The 7,500-nt window shown below is 46.6% G+C and overlaps 1 protein-coding gene across 1 annotated transcript in view; it reads right to left on the bottom strand.

Moving 5' to 3' along the window:
• Positions 1-7,500, bottom strand: part of LOC113828304 (nephrin-like) — a gene marked incomplete in the record, with an annotated part of 185,474 nt that overhangs the window by 87,804 nt on the left and 90,170 nt on the right.

Raw genomic sequence — 7,500 nt, 5'->3', positions numbered from 1 at the left:
GTGGAGGGTGAAGGAGGGGTGAGGGAGGGGGTGGGGTGGGGAGAGGGAGGGGTGGAGGTGAGGGTAGGGGGGAGTGAAGGGGGTGAGGGTGGGGTGGGGGGGGTGGAGGGGAGGGTGAAGGAGGGGTAAGAGAGGTGGGGGTGGGGGGAGGTAGGGAGAGGGGTTGGTTGGGGCGGGAGTGAAGGGGGAGGTAGGGAGAGGGGTGAGGGTGGGGTGGGGGTGGGGGAAGGGGTGAGGGATAAGGAGTAAGGGAGGGGTGAGAAAGGAGAGATAGGTAAGGGTGGAGTGAAAGAGAGGTGGAGCGAGGGGAGAGGGGTGAGGGAAGGGGTAGGGGTGGGGGCGGGAGTGACAAGGTTAACAAAGGCCAGGGAGATACAGGACTTAATCGAATAAAAAAAAAAGAAAATAGAAAAAAGAAATAATTAGATTCGATATCAGTTGTGAGAAAAAGGGTGTGATGAAATGAAGCTTAATTTTCCTCTTCATTTTTCTATCGTCTATCTCATGAGATAATAAAGAGTGTAATTACATATGATATGAATTATGGACAAAATTAGATTCTAAATTATTATCGGGTTATACTAACTCCTCCGTTTTTTTTTCTTATCTTCTCTTTCTTCTTCTCTTCTCTGCTCCTCCTTTATTTTCTCTATCCTTCTTCTCTCGTTCCTTTTTTCTTTTCCTCTTCTACTATTTTTCTTTTTTTCTTGCTCCTTATTTTTTTTCCTCCTCTTCACTTACCTCCTTCGTTCTTCTCTTGTCTCCATTTCCTTCCTTCAATCTTCCTCTTCTCTCTCTCTCCCTTCCCTCTTCTCTCATCTTCCTTCCCTTCTCTCGTTCATCTTCTTCCTCTCTCTCTCTTCTTCCTTCCCTATCTCTTCTCTTTTCTCTCCCTTTACTCCTTTCCTTCTTCTCTTCTCTCCTCTTCCCTAATCACTGTTTCTTCTCTCTCCTCTTCTCATTTCTCCACCCTCCTCTCTTCCTTTCTTCCCCTATTCCTCCTTTCTCCCCCCTTCCTTCTCTTCTCTCTCTCCTCTTCTCCTCATAATCTCCCTCTCTTCCTCTCTTGCTCCTCTCTCTATCTTCCTCCCCCTCCCTCCCACCCTCTCTCCTTTCCTCCCTCCCTTCCTCTCTCTCTCTCTCCTCCCTCTAATCCCCTTCCATCCCTCCCCTCCACCCCTCCCCCCCCCCGTCAACGCCCCCGGTTCCGGCCAGATAAGAAGTCTCTGCCACAGGGGATGCTGGGCGTGATCGCGGAGGCTTATCGAGCTTAGGAGATGAATTAGGCATCGGGAAGCCATCGGGGGGGTAGGGGTGGGGTTGGGGGTGGGGTTGGGGGTGGAGGGAGGGGATGGGAGGGTGGGAGGGAGGGGATGGGGGTAAAGGGGGGGTTGTCTGTCCTCGTGATGGGGGTGGGGTGGGGTGGGGGTGGGAGGGGTTGGGAGAGTGTGGAGGGTAAGGGGGAGGGAGGGAGGGATGGAGGATGAGGAGGAGATGGAGGAGGAGAAAGAGGAGGAGGAGGAGGAGGAGATAAGAGGAGGAGGAGGAGGAGGAGATGGAAGAGGAAGAGGAGGAGGAGGAGATGGAAGAGGAGGAGGAGGGAGGAGGATAAGGATGAGGGAGGGAGGAGGAGGGGGGCAGGAGGAAGAGGAGGAGGAGAAGGAAAAGGAGGGGGAGGAAGAAGAAGAAGAAGAAGAAGAAGAAGAGCGGGCGAGGGGGAGGAGATAATGATGATGACAATGACTATACCGACAATGATAATGATAACGATAAAAACAATAACAATAACAACGAAATTGAAAAAGATAATAATAATGACAACAACAAAGATAACGATACCAAACCAGCACCAACAAGAACCTTCACGAAAAGAACGAAATTCAGTCACCATCATCGTCACCATCACGAGGACCGCGAGAGACCACGCCCACTCATTCACACGTTCAAAGGGCGGCTTCAACTTGGACTTGAACACGTGGAGGCTGAGGTTGTTTTGTAATCTCTGTGATTCTTTTTTTTCTTCTTCTTCTTCTTCTTCTTTTCTTTGTTGCTTTTTATTTTTTTTTCGTTCATTAGTTTTTTTTTTGTTTTTTCTTTCTTTTTTTCTTTCTTGTTTCTTAATTTCTTTCGTTTATTAGATTTTTTTTTGTTCTTTCTTTTTTTTTCTCTCGTAGTCTCTTTCGTTCATAAGAGTTTTTTTATTTTTTATTTTTCTATTTTCTTATTTATTATTATCATTTTTGTCTTTCGTGTAGTAGATTTTTTTTTCGCTTTTTTTTGTTTTTCTTCTTATTCGTTTTTGATTTCTTTCTTTCTCTTTTTCCCCTTACTTTCTTAATTTATGCTTCTTTCCATTTATTACTATTATTATTTTTTTTTTTTTTTTGGGGCGGGGGGCTTTTTTCTATTTTATATTTTTTTTGTCTTTTCTCTCTTCTTCATTTTTTTTTCTTTTTTCTTTTTCTTTCATTTTAACTTTCTTTCTTTTTTTCATTTTCTCTCTTTTTCCTCTTCTGAAACTGCGATTCGAGATTCAAAGGTTCGGTGTTAATTTTTTTCTCTCTCTCAATCTCTCCATTTATCAAATTTTCTTTTCCATTTTGGCTTTTATTCTTGAAAGTGTGGCTGGAGAGGAGGAAGAGGAGGATGAGAAGGAAGAGCGGGCAAGGGGAGGATATGATGATGATGATACTGATGATGATGAGGATGATGATGATGATGATGATGATGATGATGATGATGATTATGATTATGATAATGATAATGATAATGATAATGATGATGACGATGATAGGGATAATGATGCTGATAATGATAATGATAATGACAGTGACAATAATAATGATGATTATGATACCGATAATGATGACGCTAATGACGACGAGGAATAGGAAGAAGAATAAGAGGAAGAGAATAAGGAGGAGGAAGAGAAAGGGGAGGAGGAGGAAGAGGAAGAGAAAGGGGAGGAGGAGGAGAAGGAGGAAGAGAAAGGGGAGGAGTAACTCCAACAGAGTAGATGGGTCCGCCGCGGTACACTGATAGCGCTCGCCTCCTGGGACTCGGAGGGACGTCCAGGCGAGCGGGTTCAAATCCTGCCAACGAGCCGAGGATGGGAGGGACATCCGACGGCCTCTCGCGGAATCCTCACAGAGTCCTCCGGTACAGGCGCCGTCGTGGGCCTCCTGAAGGATCTCCGGGCGCAGGAGAAATGAATCGCGGAATGGCGGAGACCTCGTTTCTCTATTTGTCTCGTCTTTCGTCCTGTCTTTGACTCTGGAGCGGCGGGGGACGTAATATGACGTCGGTGAGGGGAAGAGCGGGGTAAAGTTGTATTAAAGCCCGTGGAAGAGAGGGCGGGTGGCGTAATATTACGTCTAAATCTCGACTGCGAGGGTCGTTTAGCTGCCCTTTGGCCTGAATTTATGGATAAAAAATAAAAATAACAATAGAAACCATAACAAGACAATAAATAGCAACTATCAAGATAATCGATAATAATAGTAACAATATAATCAACAATACAAATAGTTACGATGATAACGCTAATAACAAGACAGAGCAAAATAGCCCAAACATCTCAAGACGAAAGCACCAAGGCACGGCAAGCAAGCACGCGAAATAAAGCGAGCATTGCCCGTAAAACCCCTAAGCACCCACGGCGCAGCTCCTTCGCCACGTCCCACTATTCCCCCTACTTTCGTTCTCTTGCCGTTAGCCCGGTTAATGCGACGCAGTGGTGGCAGCGGTGGGATGGTTGGCTTTCATTCGTATGACGTTGAAAAAAAATTGTTTTGATGAGGATGATGGTTGTTGTGGTGATGATAAAGAATGGTGGTGATGGTGATTATTATGATGATGGTGATGACGTTGATGATGATTGTGATAGTGATGGAGGTCATGATGATGATGATGGTGGTGATGATGGAGATAGTGATGGTGGTGGTGTTGGTGATGATGATAGCAATGGTGATGGTGGTAGTGTTGTGGTAGTGGTGGTGGTTGTGGTGATGTGATGAAGATGATGAATTTGATGAAGTCATTAATGATAACTGTTATTATGATAATAGTAATGATAATGATAATAACTGTAAGGTATCAACAATAATAATATTAATAATGATAACGTTAAAAATAATAACGACATCAGTAATATCTATAACTATATGAATCAGTGATTTTAACACTTACGGTACTACGATAATTGTTCATTACTATACAAAAAAGATAAATAAATAAATGATAATAATAATAATGATAATGATAATAATAATAAAGATGAAGATGCTACAAAGAGAAAAGACACATCACCGTTAAGAAGTAGAGAAGTAAAGAGTGAGAGAATTAGAGACAAAAAAATAAAGAGGGAGAATGAGAGAGACAGAGAGATAAAGAAACTGATAGACATACATACATGCATATATAGGGAGGGAAGGAAGGAAGGCAGGAAGAAAAAGAGGTAAAGGAAGAAAAGGAGGGAAGGCAGGAAGAAAAGGATAAAGAAGGAAGGAAGGAAAGGAAAGGAGGTGAAGAAGGAAGGAAGAAAAGGATAAGGAAGGAAGGAAAGGAGGTAAAGAAGTAAGGAAGAAAGGGAGATAAGGAAGGAATAAAAGGATAAGGAAGGAAGGAAAAGAGGTAAAGAAGGAAATAAGAAAAGAAGGCAAGGAAGGAACGAACGAACGAAGAAAAGGAGGTAAGGAAGGAAAAAAGGAAGAAAGGAAAGGAGGTACGGAAGGAAGAAAGAAAAGGAAATAAAAAGGTAAGAAGCGAAAGAAAGAAAAAAAAAAGAAGAAATTAGGAAGGAACGTACAGAGAAAGACAAACCGAGACAAACAAACGCAAGAGACACAGAACAACACAAAGACACAAAAAAAAACTGGTTTAATCACACACCACAAACAGAGCGACGCCCATGGAACGAGTCGCGGCAGAATCCACCAAATATGATCAACCTAATTTGCATAATCAAGTGCAGAATGAACAAAAGGACGAAGATTCATGTTCCGCGACAAAACACTGAACGGACGCTTGTAAATGATTATGATAATATTAATAATAATAAGCGAATATCATTACTTATATCACATATCACACATCACATATGCCATTGCTTATATCATCAAATATACCATCAATTCTATCATCAAACATACCATCACTTATATATTTACTTATATCATCACTTATGCTATCATTTATACCTTTACATCACTTATACCACCACTTATATTCCTTATACCAGCAATTACATCATCACTTATACCACCACTTACATCATCACTTATACCACCACTTACATCACTTATATCACCACTTACATCACTTATACCACCACTTACATCATCCCTTATACCACCCTTTATACCATCACTTACATCATCACTTATACCACCCTTTATACCATCACTTACATCACTTATACCACCACTTACATCATCCCTTATACCACCACTTACATCACCTATACCACCACTTACATCACTTATACCACCACTTACATCACCTATACCACCACTTACATCACTTATACCACCACTTACATCACCTATACCACCATTTACATCACCCTTTATATCATCACTTACATCATCACTTATACCACCACTTACACCACCCTTTATACCACCACTTACATCATCACTAACACCACCACTTACACCACCCCTTATACCACCACCATCATCACTTATAAGCACAAGACGAGAAACATGAGACAAAACCAAGTAGGTGCGCCATGCCTCTAACGCGTGTGTGTCTCTCTCGTTGCAAGAGCCAGTGTGCCGTTGCAAGAGCTAGTGTTTGCATTACGGTCCAAATGCCGTTTCATCTTGTGAGGAAAACGGAGGAAAATATCGCTCGCTTCGCTGCCGCCTCGTAAACACAAGGGATGAAAGAGGGTGTGGGGTGGGGATGGGGGAGGGGTGGGGGGGGATGGGATGGGGGGTGATAAAGGTCGAGGGCTGGGAAGGGGTTGGAGGATTGGGGAGGGATGTGTGGGAGAGGGATAGGGTGGGGATGGGGGGTGATAAAGGTGGGGATGGGGGGAGAGGGGATGGAGGTGGGGGTGATAAAGGTCGGGGGTGGGAAGGGGTTGGAGGGAGGTGTGGGAGAGGGGAGGGGATGGGAGGGTTGAAGAGGGTGTGTGGGAAGGGAGGAGGAGAAGGGGGGGGGGATTTAGGGAGAGGGGAAGGGAGGATTGAGGAGGGAGTAAGGGGAGGAGGGGGAGGGAAGGGAAGATTGAGGGAGGAGAGAGGGGAAGGGATGATTGAGGAGGGGGTGTGGGTGGGGGGAGGGGAGGGAGGATTGAGAGAGAGAGAGAGAGAGAGAGAGAGAGAGAGAGAGAGAGAGAGAGAGAGAGAGAGAGAGAGAGAGAGAGAGAGAGAGAGGACTAAGGAAGAGGGGGAGAGGGAAGGAAGAAAGGAGGGACGAAGAGAGTTGAGGAGGGGGGTAATATCAATGGGGAGGGAGTGGGGATGGGAGAGGGGAAAGGGCATAAAGGAGATGCGATGAGTTAATTGGGGAGGGGGAGAGGGGAGATAACTGAAGGAGGAGAGAAATGAGGAATGAGGGAGGAGGGAGTGGGGAAGAGGTTTGGAGAGAAGGAAAGGGGAAACACAGGATCGGTGAGGGGTTGAGGGGAAAGGAGGATTAGGGAGGGGAGAGGGGGAGAAAGGATTAGAGGGGAGGAGTGGAGCAATTATTGGGGAGGGAGAGAGGGGAGGAGATGACTGGGGAGAACGGGGAGGGGGGAGAGGAAGAGAAAGTTGGGGGAGGGGAAGAGAGGGTTGGGGAGGGGGAAGGAGAAGGAGGGAATTAGGCGGACGGGGAGAGAGAGGTCTAAAGGGGGGGCTCAGGAAGTAAAGGAAGGGGGGTGGGGGTGTGATAGAACTCATGGAGGGGAGGGCAGGGGAGGGGAGGGAAGGGAAGGGAAGGGAAGGGAAGGGATGGGAAGGGAAGGGAAGAGAAGGGAGGGAGGGGGAAGGAGGACTTGGGGAGGGGGGCAGGGAGAAAGGGGAGGGAAGGGTAAGACAGAATGGAGGAAGGGGGAAGGAGGGAAGGAGGGAAGGGGAGAGAATAGCAAGAGGAAGAGGGTGGTAAGGAGGGCCGGGGGGGGGGGGGGCAGGGGGACAGGGGGAGGAAGGGGCTTAGAGAAAATAGAGGTAGGGGGAAAGACGGAAGCAGGGAAGGGAGGGGAGGAGGAGGAGGAGGGAAGCAGGGAAGGGAGGGGAGGGGGAGCAGGGAAGGGAAGGAGGGGAGGAGGAGGGAGGAGGAGGAGGAGGAGGGAAACAGGGAAGGGAGGGGAGGGGGAGGAGGAGGAAGGAAGCAGGGAAGGGAGGGAGGGGGAGGAGGGGGAAGCAGGGAAGGGAGGAGAGAAGGAGGAGGAGGGAAGCAGGGAAGGAAGGGGAGGAGGAGGAGAAGGGAAGCAGGGAAGGGAGGGGAGGGGGAGAAGGGGGGGGGGGAAGTGAGAATGATGTGAAGGTGCCGGAGAAAACGATGCGCCAT

The sequence above is a fragment of the Penaeus vannamei genome, chromosome 34 (genome assembly GCF_042767895.1).
Source record: "Penaeus vannamei isolate JL-2024 chromosome 34, ASM4276789v1, whole genome shotgun sequence".
Lineage (NCBI taxonomy): Eukaryota > Metazoa > Arthropoda > Malacostraca > Decapoda > Penaeidae > Penaeus > Penaeus vannamei.
The sequence above is the reverse complement of the archived record's forward strand: the minus strand, read 5'-3'. Positions and strand labels throughout refer to the sequence as shown.